The following is a 25,881-nucleotide window of genomic DNA, read 5'->3' on the forward strand; positions in this document are numbered from 1 at the left end:
TTTCAGATTCTAGCCAGGGAATGTTCATTCAAATGAATCCATATAGTGATCCTGTACAAGATCTTCTGGTAAAGAATTACAGAGGCAGATTTCCCCGTGCATACTGCTGAGCAATCTCAGTACATCTGGACTACACTGCAGTTTTCCATAGTTCGTTTGGTGATAGGTTGGGGGGATGAAAACAATGTTATCCATAACTCAGCTTCTCCCCAGGTTTACAGTGGGACCAAATAAGTGAAGAACTCTAGCTTATCTGCTAGATATAGATATTATTGCGTTCTCTCTGAAACGTGCAGCCACGGCTATTATTATTTATTTAATTAAAGATACCTTATGGAATAAGCCCTTCTAGTCCTTCAAACCACAGTGCCCAGCAATCCCCGACAACCCCTATTTATGTGTGTTGTTTCTCTTCATGCCTTGCGACGCATCGGGCGGCAACCTAACCGCTTCTTTAGCATTTGTCTGTTTTTCACAAGGCCGAGTTGCTAGGTCGACACTCAACCTGTCACGGATGGAAAGGGTTCAAGGAGATGGCCAGATTCCAACCCGGGACCACTCCCCTCAAAGTCCAGCGTGGATGCCACTACATGACTGGCCATCTGACCCCTGTTTAACCCTAACCTAATGAGGGACTATTTTACAATTATCAATTAACCTACTATGAGTGGTACGCCTTTGGACAGTGGGAGAAAACCAGCGTAATGGGAGGAAACCCACGCATTCCATGGGGAAGACTCCTTACAGAAGATGCCGGAATTGAACTCTGAACTCTAACGCCCAAAGCTGTAACAGCATTGCGCTAACCACTACACTATCATGGCACCCATGGTAGTTTGATTCAGCCCTTTAACAATCAATATACAGCATCTGCTTATCTACATTCCATTACATTTTAATGAACTCAAAGTTAACAGGAAGACAATCAGTCTTTACTAATAATGTTTCAATTCCTTGATTGAAAGAAGTTGGCTTCCTTATTTCTGTGGTAGTGAGGGATTCATAGAGTACCCAGCTCTGAATTATTATCTCTCAGGTGCTCCTGAGGATTGAAAGTGCAAGGCTGCTGCTCTGTACAGAGAGGAAAAGGTACCTTAGTTTACCTCCCAAGCTATGCTAATGTAGTTCTCTCAGGAGAACCCTCAGGCTTATTTTGCTATCCTACATCAGGCAGATTAACTCCACCCACTGCCTAGTCATCCTTGAGAGATGATTCATGTCCTTGTCGATTTGTAAAGTGCCTTGGGAAACCTAGGCTGCATGGTTCTCAGATTTCTCAGTGCCGGCTTTGATACTTTCTCTGCCCTTTTCAGCTACCCCTCAGATGGACATTCTTCCACAGAGCGATGCTTGCAATGGAGAAGGTGATACCCTGATGCTAGGGGCATGTCAAGGATGGCCAGGCAGAGTAGGACAGCAGGACAAGCCTGAGGTTTCTGCAGAGAATGAATGACAGCTGTCAGTTGTTGCACATTTTTGGAGATGGCATTTTTATTTTACTTGTTTTTTCCAAGTAATTATCACAAAGTTGGGATTTCACAATTCTAAAGTCAAAGTCATTTTTATCCTTAAATATATCATGCATCAATTTTTTCTGCCACAAAACCTAGCCGACTGATGAAAGGCTAGCAATGAAGTATTAAGTACAAGTGGGACAGAAATACAGTAGCAAGAGTTATGATGTTGTCAATCTGCACAGCATGGAAGTTTCTTTAGGGCTTTGCCCCTAAGAAATTAGAATTACATATTCTGGATTTCTATTCCATCTACTAATCTGCTCTGCAAAGGGTCACCTACCTTTGGAAGGGAATGTCAGCCAAAAATCCCATCCCTGACTTCGGTCAACATACTATTGGTAAGTGCCTATAGGTAGGTATTGCATTAAATTATATTGAAGTTCACTATGATGGTCAAAAAGCCTGCCAAAATCCTGCCGTTTGAACTCCTGTATAAAATATTACCAAATATGTGATATACACATTCTGATTTTTTATATTTAAAATCTTAGTTTAACGGCATATAAAATATTTTGAATTTATTTAAATTTATCTGATTGAAACGTATAAGATCCTAAAGGGATTGGACAGGCTAGATGCAGGAAGATTGTTCCCGATGTTGGGGAAGTCCAGAACGAGGGGTCACAGTTTGAGGATAGAGGGGAAGCCTTTTAGGACCGAGATTAGGAAAAACTTCTTCACACAGAGAGTGGTGAATCTGTGGAATTCTCTGCCACAGCAAACTGTTGAGGCCAGTTCATTGGCTATGTTTAAGAGGGAGTTAGATATGGCCCTTGTGGCTACAGGGGTCAGGGGGTATGGAGGGAAGGCTGGGGCGGGGTTCTGAGTTGGATGATCAGCCATGATCATAATAAATGGCGGTGCAGGCTCGAAGGGCCGAATGGCCTACTTCTGCACCTATTTTCTATGTTTCTATGTTTCTATTTCCTTTCTGTGAAAACAGCAAAAAAACACAAATTAGTCAAGTAAGTTGCTTTTAATTTGTGAGTCCCATCCCCTCACTATTCCCTCAGTTTAGTATGTGTATTTCCTTTGTGCAGGGCTTTCTTATTTTTCTCTCTCATTTTAATCATTTCTAAATAAATAGTTGCTATCCCAGGTTTGGCTCTATTATCCTCAGCTCCATCACTTTTCATCCTTCTGGCCTAGCTCCTTTTATTCTCTCTGCTCTGTCACTAAATGTTAAAGTGTTTGGTCAGGTTACGAAAATGCAATTTATAATGATTTCAGTTATGCTGTCAATGCTGCAATGACGTGACAGATGTTCATTTTTATTAATATTTACTGAAAGTCAGAGAGCTAAAAGATCACTACCAATTTTGTACTTCTTAAAAACAACCCACAGTTATGTTTGTGGTTCTGAGAAGCTGGGTGACTGTGAATAATGCACACAAGAGATGGAGAGGTGAGGAACAAATGAGCTGCTAAACTGTTCTCGGGCTTCTAGCCAGGTGCAAGTATCGATTATAACCCCAAAGAAGAAGTCAGAGTTTGTCACTAAAATGGCAGTTTAATTGATATCTGTACCTGGCTGGAAGCCCGCGAAGAGTTTATTCATCAAAGATGCCAACAAAGCACTAGATCTTTTTTTAAAACATTTTACTTGTAAATCAGCTACCAAAATGTGCTCTCATGTTATGTTCAGTGTGCTACACACAGGGAAGCTTGACAGTAATCTGTAATAGTCAAAATGTACATAACATACTCCTCCCTCCTTATTTTAAAGGTTTTTCCCCCTTTCCATACACGGACTAGTTGCTGAACTATTAACTTTCAATGGAGTAATCAACCTACAACAGAATTTTTTTTTTCTAAACTGGGGAAAGAAGGTAGACTTCCTGTATTTCCAGACATAACACTGACGATTATTCTGCCCCATGTGCCGAGAGTTAGACACTAAACAAGAGATTCAACCTGTCTGGAGGTCGCCTGTTCCTATAAGGGTACCAATAACTTGGGGTTGACATTAAAATAATTTAATGGGGTACTGCATTGCCAGTAAGGGACACCTCAGGTAAGGGGCACCACAGGTGATGGGAGATGAATGGCCTTGCTGATTAAGGACTGGCACGTGATGATTCTGACTACCAAGCGGGTCAACTAGAATATCTGGGGATGGAGGCCGCTTTATGGGGAGAGGAGGTGGGTAGTAGGCAGTAGAATTCCAAGGGGTTTTGAATGCAAAGGCAAGGTCCACTTGCCTTCATACAGTTAACTAACTTATTGAAAGCAGTCATATCCGTGTCGTCTTTTTTGTATTTGTTTAGGACCAGATGACGCAGCTAGTGTCTGTTCCAGATGTTCCACTATGAATGGAGCAGCAAGCTTCCTCTCGGATTCCATTCTGAAACCTTTTAGTTCAGCTTCCACCTCTTCCAGACAAAACCACTCTGGTCTTTGAACTCGCCTTTAGTTTCTCCTTGCTGGTAGTGGGACTGGACAGCAGTGGTTTCACAACCACATTTGCTTTTTGCAAAATTTCTGAAGTATCAGCATTTTCATCAATATGCTTGTTATCTTCTCATGATGGAATAGGAGCAAGTTAATTTCCAAGCTGTGAAACAGGAGTTGCGATTCTGTGCTGCAGAGCAACAAGTCTCTCAGGTTCTTCATGTGGGGTAGACCGCAGGCTTCTGGAGAGACTACCTCATCTACTTAAGTTACTTGAAAGCCATTGACTGAAGTGGGTGGATGATAATGATCCTTCACCAAGCACCTCTTCAATCATCGATGCTAGTCCAGGTAGACTTTTCTCCAAGTTGAAGAAATCATTGAAGTCAAAGTCCCCTAGTGAGGGTTTAGGCAGGACTGCTTCCTAGGAAACTTATTTGGTTAGCTTCTGATGCAGAAACTGCAGGTATCTATGCCTGACCTGTACCATTGCATTCTACACTTTTAAAAGTTTCTGGTCACTTCCTCCATCTCTTTGCCCATCTTGGATCCTCCAATAGCACATAATCAACAAAGTCTGTCATCTCTATTATTCCTGGTTGACTAATGAGGTCAGCAGAAGACCATTCTAGTTCCTCTTCAGTATAGGAATCACATCACTCCTGCTCACCAAAAATGCATTTGTCATCACCAAATGCTCCCCATGTAGTCTTGTTCCCTTCCTTCTCTAGCATCACTGTCACACAAATCTTTGTCTCTGCCACCCAGATCAAAGGTTTTTGACATCGTTATGCACTCACTCCAATTTTCCATTGGCAACCCAACTCATGAATATTTTCATTTTTTTAAATTTTCCAATGGGCTTCCAGAGTACATTACTTTACTTTCCATTTTTCTATTTTCTATTTGTGATTTGTAATTTAAGTTTTAAATATTTACTATTTTTAATATTTTTAATATTTAATATTTGTAATCCAGGGAGCAGGAAGCGCAGAATCAAATATCGCTGTGATGATTGTACGCTCTAGTATCAATTGTTTGGCGACAATAAAGTACAAAGTAAAGATTGTCGACTAACTCAGTTATTGGCCACATGACAGGCACCACTGAAGCTTTGGCGCACAGGTCTGAGTACAACATCAAGAGCTTCTGCACCCATCACAGTCAGGAAAGTCGGAACATGAGTATCATTTGAAATTTGATTTGCCAGTAAATAAACTCCATTGCTCTATTGTTTCATCATATGACCCCACACGTTCATAAGTTGTCACCATTTTCAAACACAATCGTGTTCCAGCAAAGTTAACTTGTCTTATCCATCTTGCTTTCCCGCTTATGTGTTTTATTTAACCATCCTGTTCTTATGTTCTTCCCTTGGATTCTTCCCTCACCATGCTTCCTGTGACTGTTCATTCATCACATTTCTCATTGTGTGCAGCATCTTTTTCTCGCTCTGCCACTTTTCTTTCACTTTGACGTTTCTTGCCGAAGGGAAGAAAACAATAACCTAAATATTGTTTGAGGATTTGTCACCTCATCACCAGTTGTTATATTTGTGGTAGTGGAAAGCCAGGTGGCCTTGAATAACACACACGAGAGTTGGAGAGATGAGAAATAAATGAGCTGCTGTCTATTTTACTTGCAAGTCATCTACCATTACATTCAGTACCTAACACACAGAGAAGCTTGACAGCAACCCCTAAGGGTCAAAATATACATGAATACCTAACACTCTCTACCTAATATTCTAATTGAAAAGTTACAAGCATAACAATAATGTTACCTTAATATAAATCATTTATGCAATATTAGAATTATGTATAAAATCCTCTGTGATAAGCAGAGGAAATCAATTATGTTTGTCTCTTTATTTTGGAATTGATTTATTACTGCCACATACTGAGATATCAGTAAAAAACTTGTCTCGCATGTTGTTGATTAGATCAGGTTGGAACAAGGTAAAATAATAACAATGCAAAATAAAGTGCAGCTGCTACAGAGTAACATCAGTGCATACAAACAAAAAAGTGCAAGATCAAAATAAAATAGATTCTGAGGCAAAAAATCCATCTCACCATACTAAGGAACAATTTAATATTCTTAAAACAGCAGGGTAGAAGCTGTCCTTGAGACTGGTGATAGGTGCATTCAGGCTTTTGTATCTTCTACCTGATAGATGAGGGGAAAAGGAAGAATGTCAGGAATGTGTGGAGTCTTTGACTATGCTGGCTGCTTTACTGGGGCACTGAGAAGTACAGACAGAGTCTATAATATGAAGTTGGTTCCCATGATACAGTGGACTGTGTTCATAACTCTTCAGCTTCTGCAGTCACAGGCAGAGCAGTTGCCTTAACAACCCATAATATGCCATAATATATCCAGATGCAATGCTTTCTATGGAGTATCAATGGACATTGCTGAGGGTTAATGAGGGAGTGCCAAATTTCATTAGCCTCCTGAGGAAGTAGAGGCATTACTGAACTTTCTTGGCCATGGTGTCTACATGGTTGGACAAATACAGACTACTGGTGATTTTAACTCCTGTGAACTTGAAGCACTCAACCCTCTCAAACTCATAGACAAAAACAACATGTGTATCACAACCCTCCCCCTCCCCCCTTTCTGAAGTCAATGACCAGTTCTTTTGTTTGGCTGACATTGAGGTTGTTGTCACGACGCCATATCCTTCCTGTACTCTGCTTCTTCATTATTTGAGATCCGCTCCACTACGGTGATATCATCAGCAAACTTGTAGATGGAGTTACAGTAAAATCTGGTCATAAAGTCATGAGTTTACAGGGAGTAGGGTAGGGTGGCTGAGGATACAGGCTTGTTGAGTGCCGGTGTGGAAAATAATCATGGTGCAGGTGTTGCTGCCCGTCATTATTGATTGTGGTTTGTTGGTCAGGAAATCAAGGAATCCAGTTGCAGAGAGAGGGGTTGACTCTCAGAGTCTGGAGTCTGTGGGTATTTGCTTGAAATTATGGTATTGAATGTGGAGCTGTAGTTTAAAAAAAGCAATATTCTGACATTGGTGTCTTTACTGTTCAGATTCTCCAGAGATCATTTAGGGCCAGGGAGATGACATCCATCATCGACCTGTTTCAGTGTAGGTGAATTGCATTGAGTTGAGGTTGTCTGGAAGGCAGGAGTTAATGCATTCCATGACCAACCTCTTGAAGCACTTCATGATGGTAGATATCAGAGCCTTTGTGTGGTAGTCACTTAGGCACGTTAACTTGTTTTTTTAAGTACTGGGATAAAAGTGGTCTTCTTAAAGCTGGTGCATACCTCAGATTGAAGCAAGGAAGGGTTAAAAATGTCTGCAAGTATACCCGCCATCTGATCTGCACATGATCTAAGGATGCAGCCAGAGAAACCATGAGGACCAGGTGATTTTCATGGTTTCAATCTCTGGCTGACTGATTTTACATCTGCAGTGGTGACTAAGTGTTCAGGTTCAGTCTGTCAGGATGGGTGGTAACATACCCATTCTCTTCTGTTCAAAACGTACTTAGATGAAATGTACTTGGTGAATGATAGAATGATAGAAGGATGGGCAAGTAGTGTTGAGAAATTAGGGATTCTGCAGAGGACTTAAGACAGATTGGGAGAATGGGCAAAGAAGTGGCAGATGGAATATAGTGCAGGGATATGTACGGTCATGCTCTTTGGTAGAATGAAGAAAGATATAAACTACGTAATAAAATTCAAAAATCAGAGGTGCAAAGGGACTAGGGAGTCTTTGTGCAGGATTCCCGAAAGATTAACTTGCAGGTTGATTCGGTGGTGAGGAAGGCAAAAGCAATGTTAGCATTCATTTTGAGAGGACTAGAATATAAGAGCATGGATGTAACATTAAGGCTTTATAAGGCATTGGTCCCCTTTTCTAAGAAATCATGTGCTGGCATTGGAGAGGATCCAGAGGAGCTTCATGAGAATGATTCTGGTAATGAAAGGGTTAACCTATGACGTGTACTTGGTGGCTTTTTGCCTATATTCACTAGGGATTAGAAGAATTTGGGGTGGGGGGAGGGGGATGCTCATTGAAACCTACCGAATGTTGAAAGTTCTGGATAGAGTTGATGTCGGGTGGATGTTTCCTATAGTGGGTGAGTCTAAGACCAGGGAACACAGCCTCAGACTATGGGGGCATCCATTTAGGAGAGAGATGAGGAGGAATTCCTTCAGCCAGAGGGTAGTGAATTAGTGGAATATATTGCAAAAGGCAGCAGTGGAGACCAATCATTGAGTATATTTAAAGTGGAAGTTTATAGGTTCTTGATTAGTCAGGGCAACAAAGGTTACGAGGAGAAGGTGGGAAGGTGGGGTGAGAGGGATAATAAATCAGCCATGATGAAGTGGTGGAACAGAATGGCCTAATTCTGCTCCTATGTCCTACAGATTGCATTAAGCTCATCCAGAAGGAAGATGCTGCTGACAGCCATGTTATTCATCATTCTGATATAGCATGTAAGACTGATGGATTTTGGACTGATGCTGAACATCTCTGATAGCTTTATGGAGGTTGCATCTCGATTTCTTGTAAAGATCAGGGTCACCGGGTTTGAATGCGGCAGCCCTACACTTTAGTAGAGAGTGGATCTCTGGTTCATCCAAAATAATTATTACAATTTAATAATTTAATTATAATAAATGTTATAATAAACATACTAATGTATTGTGTTTTGTTTGCTTAAAGAAAGTGGGGTAAATTTTGATCAGGTACCAAGCAGCCCGCCTCCGTTATCCACTCTGAAAAGAAGGGAAGAAATATATAAAAGAATTGTAATGATAACAATTTTTAAAAATAAACTGTTGATATTGGAAACCTGAAGTAAAGCAAAAAATGCAGGAAGTACTCAACAGATCAGGAAGCGTTTGTGGAAAGAGAAACAGTGACATTTCAGGTTTGAAATTTTTCTTCAGAACTGGGAAATAGAGGAAAACAAGGAATGAATATGGAGAATAATGGGAACAAGAGAAATGTCTCTGATAGGGTGAATTTAAACAGGTGCAGCTACATTAAGCTTTATTATCTGTTTAATGTATTGGAAATAGTGAGGGCATGGGACATTCCCAGCAGATTAAACTATAGGCATCTCACAGACAAGGAGGCTTAACTGTCCCCATTAAGCCGTTTGTATTCAGCTTATCAGAGATACTTCCTTTGTTCTACCCATTTCTTCCACACTTTCTCCCATACTGAAAACTAAGTGCTTTTTCTATCTTTCTCAGTTCCAATGAAGGGGCCCAGCCTGAAGTATTAACTGCTTCTCTCTCTGCAGATTCTGGCTGACCTGTTGACTGTTTCCAAAGTTATCTTTTATACTGCAAATATAAACCTCTTTCACATTTAAACTTGTTCACCTGACCTTTATTTTTACATGATACCCTTCAAATTTGAAGTTCCACATAAAAGATAATATTCACACAATGTAGAAGATTTTGTATTAGTAAATGAGGTTATAAGATGGTGGCTTGTGTTACAACCTTCCGTTAATTTTAGAAAATAAGAGGGAAAGGCAGTTCAGGAATGAGTACATAAATTGCAAATCATTTTGCAGAGTTAGTGACAGAAGATGGGTTAAATATCTGATCTCTGAATAATATTGGAAGAAAATTGTTTATTACATTTGGAGACCTTATCGTGGAGATAAAAATGCTCAAAATACAAATAAGGATCTGAGGGTGGACTGTGTCCTAAATGGAGAAGGATTGTAGAGGGACAACCTTATAGAAGTATTTAAAATTATGAGAGGCATAGTTAAGGAAGGTGGTAAGTCTTACCCCCATGGCAGGGGAGTCCAAAACTAAAGGCATAGATTTAGGGTGAAAGGGGCAAAGTTTAAAGGGAACCTGAGGGGCAACTTCTCACGCAGAAGGTGGAAAGTATATGGAATGAGCTTCCAGAGGAAGTGGTTGAGGCAGGTAACACAGTATCATTTAAGAAACACTTCGAAAAGTACACTGCCTATATAAAGTATTCTCCCTTGGAAGTTTTCATGTTGTTTTTTTGTCTTACAACATTGAATCACAGTGGATTCAATCTGGCTTTTTTTGACACTGATCAACAGAAGAAGACTCCGTGTGGAAGTCAAAGTAGATCTCTACAAAGTGACCTAAATTAATTACAAATTTAAAACACAAAATGTGTTCGTCCATCGTCGACATCGAAGAAGACCTTGACACCATTATGATGGTGTCGAGACTGGCGCGTGATTTGGATCTAAGTGAGGGAGAGTTGCGCAGTGTCAACCTCACTCTCTCTTCCCAATTCCCAGTGGCAAGACAGAGTTAAGACGGCTGGAGATGGGACTAGGCGCAGATGGATGACCAGGATATCTTCTGTGTCTTGTCCTGCTCTACACATTCTACAGCACTTGCAGAGACCGCCTTCTTGACCGTTGGATCTTCCATTGGTCTCGTCCGCTCAATCCGCTGGAGTCTGTCTTCACATGCTGGGATAGGCAACTCCCTATCTCACCGAGGGTTTGGAGACCCATCGGTTACCCTTACCTGGTTTAGCCAACTTGTCGAAGCCGTTGCCCGGGGTGTGGCTGCTGTCGCATGCAAACAGCTACGGGGAACCACAGATGAGAGCTGAGTGCCAGGTGGGGACCAAAGGTGACTAACTGCCTTGGAAAGGACGCAACATGTTCCCCCACCAGAGGTGCTACCCCTCCCTGACACCCCATACACCCCAAAACTACTAAATAATTTATTGCAGAAGTATTCACCCCAAATCATCACTGGTGCAGCCAATTGGTTTTAGAAGTCACATAATTAGTTAAATGGAGATCATTGTGTACAGTCAAGGTATTTCAACTGATTGTAGTAAAAATGCACCTTTATCTGCTAGGTCCAATTGCTGGTGGGCTTGGCTGATGGCTGGTTTTTGTGTAAGGAGTGGCAGTTGGTGGTGCTAGCTGTTAATGGTGTGGGGATGTTGGGAAATAGTGTAGGGGGGAGGATCTGGAAATGGAACCGAAAATGTAGGTTTCAGGTGAGGGCAGGTTGGTGGGAGCAGATTGGAATGAAGTTCAATGTAGATCTGGAAAACAGAAAAAGGAAACATTATATTGGAATGATTTCAAGTGATGGATTGAAAAAAGGAAAGAAAACTTCAAGTTATTGTTTAAATTTGACCTGGAACAGCTGCCCCCTATCAGTCCCTTTAAATTAACTACAGAATATAGAGTGTGCCCGTACTTTAAGAGGAGGGAAGGTATTAATCGTGTGTACAGATAAAAAGTATTGTAAGAAGGTATTACAATTAAAGACTTAATTTGGCAAAATTATAGTATAAATGTTGCCTATAATGAAAATAGAGATGTTAGCGGTGTCATACCGGGGGTTCCATGGAGATTTCAATAGAAGAAATTAAATCTCATTTATTGGGAGGCAAGGTTAAAGAGGTAAAGAGATTGCAAGTAGTCAGAAATAGGGAAAGGGTGGATTGCTTATCTGTATTGATATATTTTGATGAGGACAAGCTCCCAGATAAAGTTAGTTTCGGGTATGTTAGTTATAAAGCATGAGCTTATATTCCACCCCGACTTAGGTGTGGCAAATGTCAGCGGTTTGGGCATATTGCGGTAGTATGTCATGGGAAACTAAGATGTAGTAAGTATAGTGGGAACATGAGCATGAAGATGTTGAAAGCATAAAGTTTAATTGTTGTAATTACAGAGGAGAACATAGTGCAGCTTATGGAGGATGTGAAGTGCTTAAGAAGGCAGCTGAAGTTCAACAAGTTAAAGTACAGTTAGGTGTGTCTTATGCAGAGGCCATGCAAAAAGTTAAATCAAACTTCCCAGTCAGAGAACAGAATGTGAAGTCAGAGGCCATATGTCGGCATCGTACTTCTCTTACTAAAGATACTCTACTAGTTGATAAACTGAAGTTTGTGATGTTCATAATGTATGTGGTGAATTGCACTGCTCAAACACCTAGTCATAATCAGAAAATTAAAATTATTGTGAAAGCTGCTGAAAAGTACCTTGATATAACAGGTGATGTGTGGGAAGTTGTAAATGAAGCTCTTATGGGTGGGGTATCTGTATTTCAGACTCCTTGTGAAAGTACGTAATGGGGATAAGAATATTGCAGTAGAATGTAAGAAGCCTGATTTCTCATGGTCAAGACTTTAAGAAGTTTATTTCTGCTTTATCAAATCCACCTGATGTTATATGTATTCAGGAAACCTGGCTGTTATGACATTTAAGTTTTTCCTTGCAGGATTATATTGTAATTAGGCGTGATAGATTAGTTGGTACAGGGAGGTGGTGTTGCAAGTTTTATAAGGAAAGGGATAGGACATAAAATTGTGGATGTAAATGAAGTATATGAGGCACATGTAGTAGAAATATTTGATTCAACGGGTGGGGTCATTGAAGTGGTAAATTTTTATAACCCTGTGGAGAGCTCTCAATTGATTTGTTGGAAAGTATATGCAGCTCTAGCTCACTAAGAGTCATATGGTGTGGCAATTTTAATACCCCTAGTTCACTGTGGGGTTGTTCGCAGAATGATGGTAATGGATAGATTGTAGAAGAATTTTTAGATATTTCACATCTTGTATGTCTTAATGATGGAATGGGCACGAGTTTTAATGTTCATAACAGTTCTGAAACTGCTATAAATGATGTCATGGGAGATGAAACATTGGAAAGTGATCATTTTCCTATATTCATGAGCTTGGGTGTGGATTTATCTCAGGGACAGAAGGCTAGTTTTAAGAGGTGGAATTCTGGTAAAGTAAATTAGGAGATGTTTAAGATTTTATGTGACGAAGGTCTGTCAATTGAGGATGATGTAGACTTCTGTAATGAAAGGTTATGTCACATTATTCATCAAACTGTGGTGAAAGTGATTCCTATTAAAAAGGACATTAATAGGAGAAAGGCTGTACCGTGGTGGACTGAGGAGTGTGTAGAGGCATTTAGGGAGAGAAATAAATGCCTATTCTAAACCTGGAAAACTCCGTTGGATCATTCTAGTCATAGACCAATATCATTAATGTACCATTTGTGTAAACTTATGAAACGTATGGCAATAGAGTGGTTGAATTATATTTTGGGAAAAAAGAGGTGATAAAGCATTTTATCAGAGCAGATTTCGGAAGGGTAGAATGACATTGGATTGAGTTTTATGTTTGGAAGATGATATTAGGAAAGCACAGGTAAATAAAGGAGTTGTAAAGCAGTTTTTTTTGATATAGAGAAAGCATCTGATATGTCATGCAGGGAGGGTCTTTTGATTAAATTATGGAAATTAGGAGTGAGAGGAAGGCTATATAATTTTTTCTGAGTTTTTTATTTGGACAGTCTATGCAGGTAAGGATAGAAAAGGTATATTCGGGCTTTTATGAGGTAGAGAATGGGACTTTACAAGGCAATATTTGTAACCCTTTATTGTTTAATATTTTGATTAATGATATTTTCTCTGAGATAGGTACTGGGGTGGGTAAATCACTTTTTACAGATGATGGAGCTTTATGGATCAGAGGGAAAAAATTCAATTCAACTGTATATTGGATGCAATTAGCAATTAATAAAGCCGACCAGTGGGCAAATAGATGAGGTTTTATGCTTTCAGTAGCTAAAACACAAGTTATGTGTTTTACAAAGAGGATCAATAGACATGCACTTAATTTGAAATTATATAGTCAAACTCTTGAAGGAGTGTCAGTGGTAAGATTTCCTGGCATGTGGCTAGATAATAAGCTGACATGGAGCACCATATCAGTAAGATAATTGGAAAATGCAAAGGGGCGTTAAATATCCTTGGGTGTCTATGTGGGTATTCTTGGGGTTCTACACAAAAATCCTTGTTGATCATATATATTTGTTTAATTAGAACAGTACTTGATTATAGCTGTGTGGTTTATGGATCAGCGTTATCTTCAATTTTAAAATATTTGGATGTGATAAAAGCACAGGCTTTAAGAGTGTGTTGTGGTGCAGTAAGGTCATCTCCTGTTTCAATTTTACTGGTTGAAATGGGACAATTACCTATTATCCAATTACCCAGGCTGGTCAAGGACAACATCTGCAGCATGCTACCACTCACACTTGACCCCTTAAAATTTGCCTACTGACACAACCGATCAACTTATGACACAATAACCACAGATCTGTCCTTACACATCTGGAGAAGAAGGATGCTTATGTGAGAATGCTGTTCTTGGACTGCAATTCAGCATTCAACACCATAATTCCCTCCAGGATTGACAAGAAGCTCAGAGACCTTGGCCTTCACCTTGCCTTGTGCAGCTGGATCCTGGACTTCCTGTCAGATCGTTGGCAGGTGGTAAGTGTGGGCTCCCTCACGTCTGTCCCTCTGACCCTCAACACGGGTGTCCCTTGGGGCTGTGTACTAAGCCCACTCCTTTACTCTCTCTATACCCATGACTGTGCCGCCATCCAGAGCCCCAAACTGCTAATTAAATTTGCTGACGATACTACATTGATTGGCCTAATCTCAAATAATGAGGCAGCCTACAGAGAAGAAGTCATCACCCTGACACAGTGGTGTCAAGAAAACAACCTCTCCTTCAATGTTGCAAAAACAAAGAAGCCAGTTGTGGACTACAGGAGGAATGGAGACAGGCTAGCCCCTATTGACATCAATGGATCTGGGGTTGAGAGGGTAAACAACTTTAGGTTCCTTGGTATTCACATTACTGAGGATCTCACGTGGTCTGTACATTCCGACTGTGTGGTGAAAAAATCACAACAGCACCTTGTTCACCTCAGACAGCTGAAGAAGTTCAGCATGAGTCCCCAAATCCTAAGGACTTTCTACAGGACACAATTGAGAGCATCCTGACTGGCTGTACCACTGCCTGGTATGAGAACTGTACTTGAAGGGGGTAAGTAATTTTCAAACAATTATTTTGTGCTTGATAATTTCAATGAACTTCGACCAATTTATAGAAAATTGTTTTCACTTTGAGATGAACGAATCTTTTCTGTTGATCAGTGTAAACAAACCAAATTATATCCACTGTGATTCAATGTTGTAAACCAATAAAACATGAAAACTTCCGGGGGGGGGGAGGGTGAGTACTTTTAAAAGGCACTGAACATGGATGGGAAGGACCTGGAGGTACATAGGCTAAAAATAGGAAACTAGGACTAACTGGGTCAGTTCCGTGGTCAGCATGAACTGGTTGGCCAAAAGTCCTGTATCTGTGCTGTATTTCAGTGGGACTCCATGACTCAGTGACATTGAAACAGCTGTTTAACATTAGCAAAGATACTATAATCTTAACTTGACATGCACGCCAGAGAGACCGGTATTCTGTGCAAAATTTTTCTTCCCCCATTTTCCCTGAAGGCTCTCTGCAATGTGCAAGGCTCATGAGAGAATCTGAAGGATGGATTCACCCATGCTATTCTTGCACGGATTAATTCGGCTGCTATAACAATCACACAAGCAGCTCAATACAACCTATAGCCTTATCCACCAACCACACTTCTATTCAACCTTTGTTTTACCTTCGATGCCAAACATATTATCTACGGGATACACAATAGCAGCTCATGTTCAATAGCAAATTTATGATGTTCATCAAATAGATTCACAAGGGTAGTAGGTGGGAAGCACAGTAGCATAGTGGTTAGCACAACACTTTACAGTACTAGTAACCCGGGTTCAATTCCCACCACAGTTTGTAAGGAGTTTGTACATTCTCCCAGTGAACATGCGAGTGCTCCATTTTCCTCCAACAGTCCAAAGCTCTACCGGTTGGTAGGTGACTTGGTCATTGTAAATTGTCCTGTGATTAGGCTAGGGTTAAATCAGGGTTTCAAGATCATTGGGTCATAAGGCGGCACTAGGAGCGGATCCAAGTGCAAGACACAGACACTGAAGTGCTAGGGACAGGACTAGGATACAGGGCGATGGCAAGGACATGGACACAAAAACTGGGAACCTGGAACAGGACTGGACAAGAGAGCTAGGAGTCCGGGCTTGGACTCCAAGCCAGAGACTGGACAAGGACCCAGAACCTGCGTCTTGCCTCTGGCTCGGACCCCAGGACTAGGCAAGGACGTGACTTGGCTGGCAGGCAGGATGAGGCTGGAGTCTTCAGGCTTGAGGTTTGAGGTGAGGCTGGAGACCAGAGGCTTGAGGCTTGGGGTCTTGAAGCTTGGCTTGGGGCTTGGCTCGGCTAGAGACTTGAGGCGAGGCTTGGCTAGAGGCTTGGGGTCTTGAAGCTCCTCCTGGGCAGGGCGTAGTACTCCACCTGATGGAGGCAAGGGACAGGAATGGACAGAACCCACTGCAGGGTAATGGCAATCTGGCCTGGCTTACTCGACGGAGGCAAGGGACAGGAAGGGAGCTAGGTACAGGGTGGCTCCAGGACAAGACTGCAGACGAGACGAGGTGAGAGTTACCAGCAGGACAAGGCTGGCTTCAGGCAATGCAAGGCGAGACAAGAACTTCAGACGAGGCGAGAGTTACCGGCAAGACAAGGCAGGGCTTTAGGCGAGGAAACAGAGGGCAGGGGAAGGGATACAAGGAGTAAGGACAAGAACAATCCAGCAGCTACGCCCTGGTCTCTGGAGGTATTTATGCAGCCAGCCCCAACGAGAATCAGCTGCCTCAATTAGTGCTCAACAGTAACAGAAACAGGGTAGACAGGAAAACCTGGAGCAAGGGTCGATGGACCAGACCGTGAATCGGAATGCGGGGTTCACGGACCGGACCATGACACATTGCCAAGAAACAAGCAAGCTTCTGTAAGGGCAGAAGCACCACTGAGCGGATTTTCAACATCCACACCCTTTGTGAGAAACACCTTCAGCACCAGAGAGAGTTCCACCATGTCTTCATAGACTTCAAGAAAGTGTTTGACAGAGTCTGGCATGATGCCTTATGGGCCACCATGAAGAAATTCAACATGGGGCAGAAGCTGATTCATACAATCCATCAGTTTTACACCAAGGCAACCAGTGCAGTGCTCGCTCAGAGCACCATCAGGGAGTGGTTCCATACCTCTGTAGGAGTTCGTCAGGGCTGCCTCCTCTTCCCCACTCTCTTCAGCATCTTCCTGGAATGAATCATGAGTGTTGCCCTTGAAGTTCATGTGGGCACAGTCAACATCGGATGGAGGAACATCACAAACCTAAGATTTGCTGATGACATTGATGGACTTGCTGGAAAAGAGGATGAACTGGCCAACCTGGTCAGCCATCTTGACAGAGCCTCCACAAAGTTTGGAATGGAAATAAGTGCCGAGAAAAACAAGCTCATGGCAAATGCCAATGGTGCCATCACAACAGACGTCTCAGTCCATGGTCAGACACTTGAGACAGTGCAGCAGTTCAAATACCTGGGGGCAATCATCAGTGATGAAGGATCAAGACCAGAAGTCCTGGCAAGCACTACACAGACAATGACTGCACTATCCAAACTCAAGACAATATGGAGGGACAGCAAAATCACCATGAAGTACAAGATCAGACTCCCGCGTGCAATTGGTATTCTCCATCTTCCATGCATGTGAGATATGGACCCTCACAGCAGAGCTACAGAGGAAGATACAGGCATTGGAAATGAGATGCTATTGCAACATCTTGGGCATCTCATACTTGGACCACATCACGAATGAGCAGGTCCGCAAGACCATCCAGCACCACATTGGCCCCCATGAAGACCTTCTCACAACAGTGAAGAAAAGAAAGCTGAGATGCCACGTAACAAGATCAAGTGGCCTTGCAAAGACCGTTCTACAAGGAACTGTGGAGGGGAAAAGAAGGAGAGGCAGAGAAAGGAAAAGATGGACAGACAACGTTAAAGAATGGACAGGGAAAACATTTACGGTGACCCAGGCTCTGGCACACAACTTCGACAGATGGAACAGACTGGTGCAAAGCTTGTCATGACGGCATCACGACGACACCATCAGGGCGCAAGGAAGGAAGGGAGGAAATCAGGGTTTGCTGGGTGCATGATTCAAAGGGCTGGAAGGGTCTATTCTGCAATGATTCTCAATAAATAAATAAGAAGAATGCTCTTGGGGCAACTCTGGGAAAATCTTCTCTGTTTGTTCATAAACTCCAGAACTAATATTTTTGTTGGGTACCTACTTTCAATCCACTTTATCTTGCTAACTATTTTGTCATGTGTTCTGATCACTAAAAACTTAAGAAATAAACAAAGTATGTACAAATGAAATATTGTATCTCTAACATATGAGAATCTTTTATTCAGAAATTTCATGTTTCAATATCTAGTAGTTCAATACTCACAACTCAATATACTAAAAGCATAAATAATTGTCACTGTTTTTATCTAGCCTGGAGCTAGAAACTTTGAAACCCTTGCTAATCAGTCAACTTTTCATGTCAACAGCAGTTAACCTTCACTTGATCCTTTTTTTTTATGCATTTTTCTTGGAAAGAGGAGGAAGATAACGCTTTTATTTATTATCTACTTGACTTAAGAAGTCTTGAAATACTGGAATCCTGCATTAATGGTGTTTTGCAAAAATGTTAGATAGGGAATTTCAGATTTACACACAATGAAGAAACAATGATATATGTCCAAGTCAGGATAGTGTGCGACTTGAAGGCGACCTTGAAGGTGATGGTGTTCCCATGACCTTGATGTTTATGTCCTTCATAGTAGTAAATGTTAGGAGACTGGGAGCTGCTGTCAAAGTAAGTTTGATGAGTTGATGCAGTGCATCCTGTAGATAATACGTACTGCAGTCACACTGAGCCAGTGATGGATGTTGACTGCGGGGGCAATGGTGCCAATTAAATGGGCTGCAGTAATCTGGACAGCATCTTTGCAATATTTTCAGCAATTCATTTGTGTTCCCTTGAAGTTATGGGACAAATTAAACACCATACTTTTTGTATTATTGGGTATTTTTCTCCTGTTACATGCTCTGGATTATCAAGCTAAACATCAAAGAAGATCCATTACTATACACTTAAAATAAATAGGTTTGTTTCGTACAAATGGACAGGAAAGTGGAAACAATTCACTTTAGGACAAATACAGACTTCTTCTAAACTGTTTAAAAATGAATGTGCTTGTTTGCACTTGATCCTCTGTATTTGGAAAGCGTGTATATTTATTTACTGTGAGCTGTTATGTCTAAAGCATTGTTTGGCCACTTGACCTTTGCCTTAAAAGTCATTAGAGCTTGACTGATGCCTGCATGAATTCAAGGCACTGCTGTGGCCTTTGTGTTAAGCTAGGGAATAATGGCATGGATCTTGCTGGTACTCCTTTTTATATGAAATTTTGAACAAACATTATTGATATGCACATTTCAAGTGCACTACTATTAGATTCCCCATGTGGAACCCCATCTTAGTAAGGTGCCCCACCATTTACATAACTTACAGAAATTGTACTAGGCTTAAACTGATCCAGGATTCAATTGATTTCAATGATGGGAAGAAAAGTTAGAGAACAAGTTCCCTTCATCAACTTATTTTGTGTTTTGATTCGAATACTACTTTGAATAATCAGTTTTAATGCTATTTTTTCAATGTTATTATGATTTTACTAAACTGATGCTCTGTGCGGGCAGACACTCAACAACCCACGGTGTTCTACTGTTATAATTAGCATTCCTTACCAAGTTTACCAAAAAGGGATTATTTTTATTTGTGTTAGTGCAGACCTGATGAGCTGAATGGCTTAATTCTGCTTTATGTCTCATGGTCTTACGCCGTTATTTAGAGCCTCCCTGGGCATGTGCTTAAATATATAAAATGTATTTAAATTTAGCCCAGGGTTTTGGAAGTAGTGATTGCTGTAATATACTTGATAGTTTGGCATATTGGACTGTTGTTGATTATGATGTGTATCTGAAGTACTTAAAGTACTTTCCTTTGCACTGGAACAAAATGTTGTTGGGCATATTTGGAGGTGGGATCCTCAAGTAATGGGGAAGGTGAACTATTGGTTGCCAATGGAGACTATGTCTGGTTATCAATTATAATTATGGGTGTTCAGCCCGTTCCAGTGATCACAGTCAAAGGTTGGACTGAGCTGCTTAGACCAAATTAGAGAGTGAAACTATTACATTGGACAATAGAGGGATTCTAAATCCTGTCTTTCTTCAGGGTGTACTGCACTTGGTGAGTTTGAGAGGCACCAAGTTTCTCTGACAATGGCAGACTGAGGTCACAGAATGTAACTTCAACAAAATAATAATGGAAAACAAGACATTAATAGCTACTATCATATTGCCTCAGACCATGAGATAAAGTATAACCTAGAATAAGAGAGCTGCAAATATCCGTAGTTCTATTCAGAGGCAGATGTGGTGATCACGTGGTAGCCACCATCTTCATTGCAGCTGGTTTGTTATATTTGTTTACAACATGAGTTCAGCATCGGCAATAGCATCAACATAATGTTCAATCTGGATTCACCACTGCAGTAGACTGGTTAGCAGTATGTTTCATAGTTGTTATTACAAGACTAGTTGTTCTTTCTTTCTATTTCAAACTTTTTATTAGTTTCATAATAATAAACATAACATGGTAATGGTACAAAGTTATTAGGAATACATTGTTATAATTAGCATAAGTAATTATAAAGCCAGTTGACACTTAAATGATAAAACTCCCAATCATATAGGATACAGATGAACAATATAAAACAAAGAAAAACATCTAAAAAAATCATGAAAAAGGAAAAAAAAATATAACCCCCCCAAAAAAACTAATCTAAACAGAATTAATCAACTAAACTAAAAAAAAAAGACATGGGCTGTTATGTAACATAATAATAAAAAAGAGAAGACTAGCTGTTCTTTCAATGTTCCACATTTATTAAATTATATCAGTTTAAGTTCCCCAGCTACCTTTGTGGGATTTGAACTCACATATCTGGATGTACGGCTGCTAGACCAGTCATTTAAACATTATGTCAAATTCCTCCTACCATCGAATTGCTGATGGTAATGCTGATGACTGCAACAAGGGAGAATTAAAACTGTTCTGACAGAATTGCAAGCCTCAGAGACAATCTGGAAAGGGGAAAAATAGTAATTTCAAAAAGGGACAGAGGAAAGGTTCAGTATCTGTGAGAAGATGAACAGGGCATCAGACTGTTAGTGTCACAGCAACAGCTTCCAAGGAAAATAGAAATTCTTGTGATTGAATTCATGGCACAGTTGATAAATGTTGTTAGCCTGTGTTAAATTTAACATTAACAGTTAATGTTCAGAAAACATTTGAGATACTTAGAGCTGAGCATAATCACAGGGACAGTTATGTTAATGCTATAGTTGCAGAATAAATTTGATTAGTTGTACAAAATGTACATCTGGGGAATGTATCACCTGAAATTATCAGGACCTTAAATGGATACTTTAGAGATATTAAATACAGATCATTGTAAAGTATTTGGAAACATCAGAGATTGCAGGCTATTGGAGGTTTTTACTCCTATGAATTTGAAGTTCTCAACCCTCTCAACCTCAGGACCATTGATGCATACTGGAGCAAATGCACTGCGAACCTTTTGGAAGTCAATGTTCAGCTCTTTTATTTTGCTGACATTGGGGGAAAGGTTCCTGTCATGACACCATGTCTTCTTGTAGTCTGATTCGTCATTATTTGAGACATGGCCCTGTATGGAGGCATCATCTGTAAACTTGTAGGTGGAATTAGAGCAGAATCTGGCCATGCAGTTATGATGTACAAGCAGCAGAGCTGGAGGCTGAGGATACAACCTTATGGAGCACCAGTGTTGCGAATAATCATACTGCAGATTTTGGAATTTGCAACAAACAAGCTGCTGGATGAACTCATTGAGTTGGTCCTCATGTATGTGAGGAAGGAAATTGTTGACATTTTGGGTAAACCCTGCAACAGTACTAGGAGTGTACAAAAAGCATTCAGAGACTAAGTGTTTGATGACATTTATAGCTATTTATGTACACTCAGTGGTCATTTGGACACCTGCTTGTTAATGCAAATATCTAATCAGGCAATTATGTGGCAGCACCTCAGTGCATAAAACATGCAGACATGGTTCGGAGGTTCAGTTGTGTTCAGACTGAACATCAGAATAGGGAAGAAATGTGATCTAAGTGAATTTAACTGTGAAGTGATTGTTGGTGCCAGGCAGGGTGGTTTGAATATCTCACAAACTGCTGATCTCCTGGGATCTTCATGCATACCAGTCTCTAGAGAAGGGGTTCCCAACTATTATGCCACGGACTCCTACCATTAACTGAGGGGCCCGTGGACCACAGGTTGAAACCCCCTGCTCTAGAGTTTACAGAGAATGGCGCAAAAAAACAAAAGAAATCTAGTGATATCAGTTCTATGGTCAAAACCACATTATTAATGAAAGAAACGAGGAGAATGGTAGACTGGTTCAAGCTGACAGTAACTCAAAACCACACATTACAACAGTGGTGTGCAGAAGAACATCCTTAAATGCACAACATGCCAAACATTGAAGTTGAAGGGCCACAGCAGCAGAAGACAGACTGTGTTCTACTCCTGTACCTAATAAACTGGCCACTGATCGTATATGCCTATGAATAAAGAATTGCATAATCTCACAGGTCCGAAAAGTTAATTGAGGTGTATGATTTTGTATGTTTGGTTAATTTATTATTTTTTAGAAGTAGCAGGACCACATAAATGAATGGCAAAGCTTTAAAGAATCAATGTTCCATGTGGTATAAATGTTCATACATTGCTCTAACAGCCATTGTTGTTTGTGTGTAATGGCTACCTTCAATAATAGATACCTTTCTGGCAGTTTTACCTCTGTAATTTGCCTTTGTCAGCAGCATCACTGAGGACTCTACGGACACTTCATGGAAGTGGCTTCAACTACTCAATAATGCTAACTAAATTTGTACTGGAATATGCTGGTTACTATTATGGTTGTCATGGAAAAGACCAGAAACATTAAAGCATGGGCAAGGAATGGGGAGGGGGAGAAAATAAGAGGTATTCACAAAAGAAAATAAAGACTTTGTTGAAGAAATAATTACACTCAAGCCAAAACTAATCTGTTGCTGATTATTATCAATATTTTTATTTAGTTGTACACTATAAAGACCAAATTTAACAAATTTCTTGACTGAAGTTTTTCTGATAACTTGAAAGAGCCCAATTTTTCCAAACAAGTGAAAAGAACTTAAACTAAACAAAAAATTAAGCACAAATATGAACAAGAAATTTTAATGTTTCCATATTTTGATTTTTATAACAATTTATCTGGGACAACTGTAGTATTTTGTCTGATCTGTAATGACAAATACTTGCATGGGTATCACCTTAACATAAAGGCCGTTTGGCATTTTGGGGGATGATGCACAAACTATATAAAGTGAAGAGATACGCAGGGAAGGAAAACTTGCTTAACTTTGTCATTCTTTACAGCAACAGTTTTTTTTCTGAGGTTTGAGACCTAAATCGAATTCTCAGTTCAACTTATAAAATGCACATCTTGCTCATTTTCTTTATCATTACTTTTCACTATCATTATTCCTTCATGCATTATTTTGTGTTATAAAAGTGGATGCCAGAGTGTAATTATATGATCATAGTTGACTGATACTGGCCTCAAATGAGGATACAGTACCTTAATTTTTTCAAGTATTTTCTAGTAAGTCTATCTCTTCCTAAAATACACTATATCTAGTGATCTGCCCTCCAACTCCCAGGAACAGAGAATTCTGGATATTCTCAACACTCTGAGAGAATAAGCTTTTACCCAGCTCAGTTCTTTTTGTTTTGGAGCTCTGTTACTCTCCCATTAGTGGAAACCAATCAGCATCCATCCTGTCAGGCCTCTTCTATGTTAGAGTAAGGTCCCCTCAGAGTAACCTTCCTAAATGACTATTGTTCAGTGGCATTAACATAAACCATTATGAAATGTTTTGTGCAGCTGATCATGGAGCACACAAAAGTCTTTCTCCCAGCTACATTGGACCCTTTCCAGTTTGCTTATCGCTCTAATCGATCCACTGATGATGCAATAGCCTCTGCCATGTCCTGTCCCACCTAGAAAATGGGGTCTTATATACCTGACTGAACTTCAATTTAGTTCAGTGTTCACCAGCATCATTCCTCAGGAGCTGGTGGGAAAACTGGCCTCACTGGGTCTCAACACCTCCTTCTGCAATTCGATATCAGACTTCTTAACAGTAAAGCCACAATTAGTTCATGTGGGCAGCAATGTCTCTTGTCCCATTATGCTGACTCCCCAATGCTGTGAGATCAGGCTGTTGTTGTTAACACTGCTGATGCATGACTGTGTCGCAGGATCCAGCTCAAACCGGGTCACCAAGTTTGCAGATGACACAGCAATGGTTGGCCTTGTCGAGAATGATGATAGGATGGAGTATAGGGAGGAAGTGGAGCAACGGGTGGATCTCTGTATAAAGAATAACCTAAGTCTGAATGTGGAGAAGACGAAGGAAATCATTGTGGACTTCAGGAAAGAGCAGACGAACCATACTGTGCTGCGGATGCATGACTTCTCCATACGGAGAGTAAAGTGCACCAAGTTCCAGAGAGTTCACATCATGGATGACCATATCTGGCACTTAATATCACCTCCCTGAACAAGAAGGCACAGCAGCACCTCCACTTCCTAAGAAGGTTAAAGAAAGCAAGGCTCCCATCCCCCATCTTAACTGCATTTTACAGGAGCACCATTGAGAGTGTCCTGACAAATTGCATCTCTGTTTCGTATGGGAGCAGTCGAGCATTGGACCTGAAGTTCCTACAAAGGACGAAGAGAACAGCTGAGAGGATCACAGGGGTCTCATTTGTGATTCATCTGTAGATGTTATCCTTATCTTCAAAGGTTATCATGCGTTATGTGTACTACTGAGCTTTACGCCTGGTTCAATTAAACATTACTTTGTTTCTAAATATGTTATATGGTTATATACATTGTTTATATGGTTATATACATTGTATATATGTATATAGTTAAATGACAATAGACTTGATCCTAATTCTGCTGAACTCCAAGAAATATAAACACAGATTCTCTAGTCTCTCATGATAGATAGAGCAACCCTCTAATTATTGAAATTAACCTGGTTAATCTGCCCCCAAGCTGCTACATCCTTTGTTGTCATGCCCAAATGTAATAGAACTTCTTTTTTAAAATCCAATCCCTTCACAATTGCTCATTTGCCAGCTTAACTACTTGTTGGACCTGTCTGCCAACTTCTGTGAATCATGAACTAGAACATCTAAATTCTTCTACACCAGTCTGTCTCCAGTTACAGAATATAACTAATCAGCCTTTTGATTCTTCTGACTAAAAGTACATGGCCTCATATTTTCCTGCATCAAATTTTGTTTACTAGGTTTCTGCTCAATTGCTCACTCTATCTATATCCTGAAACAAAATTACAATGCCCTCATCAATGGCTTGCACCTATTTTGCTATCATTGCCAAAGTTAGAAACTTTACATTTCATTGTCACCTCTAAATCGTAGTAAACAATTGAGATTCAAGAATCAATTCCTGAGATATTCTACATGGCTGAAAAGGAACCATTTATTCTGGTTGTCTGTTTTTATGTGACTGCCCATTTTCATCAGTGAATGTATTTTAATGTTGAGAATATTTTTGCTATTCTTTCTTTATACAAATATACAGTTATTTGATCATCAGGTTTCTGAATGGACTATGAACCATGAACACTATCTCACTACTTTTTACAACTTTTTACACGAGTTACTTTAATTATATATATTTCTTATAGTAATTTCTCATATTTTATTATATATTGCAAGGCACTGCTGTGGTAAAACAACAAATTTCACAGTGAATGCCAGCGATGTTAAACCTGATTGTGATTTTGATTCTGATTCTGATTCTAATCTGTGGGACTGAGAATTAAGGTGACTAAAATATAATCAATGCAGATATTTCCAGTGATTTTCTTTTCTATAACAAGAAAAAAATCACTGAAGCCAGCTGTAGTAATTTTATCATGACC

General features: G+C 40.2%; 1 pseudogene; it reads right to left on the reverse strand.

The window, feature by feature from the left end:
• Nucleotides 1–3,483: 3,483 nt before the first annotated feature.
• Nucleotides 3,484–4,799, reverse strand: LOC134357808 (eukaryotic translation initiation factor 4E transporter-like; annotated as a pseudogene).
• Nucleotides 4,800–25,881: the final 21,082 nt, after the last annotated feature.

The sequence above is a fragment of the Mobula hypostoma genome, chromosome 2 (genome assembly GCF_963921235.1).
Source record: "Mobula hypostoma chromosome 2, sMobHyp1.1, whole genome shotgun sequence".
NCBI lineage: Eukaryota > Metazoa > Chordata > Chondrichthyes > Myliobatiformes > Myliobatidae > Mobula > Mobula hypostoma.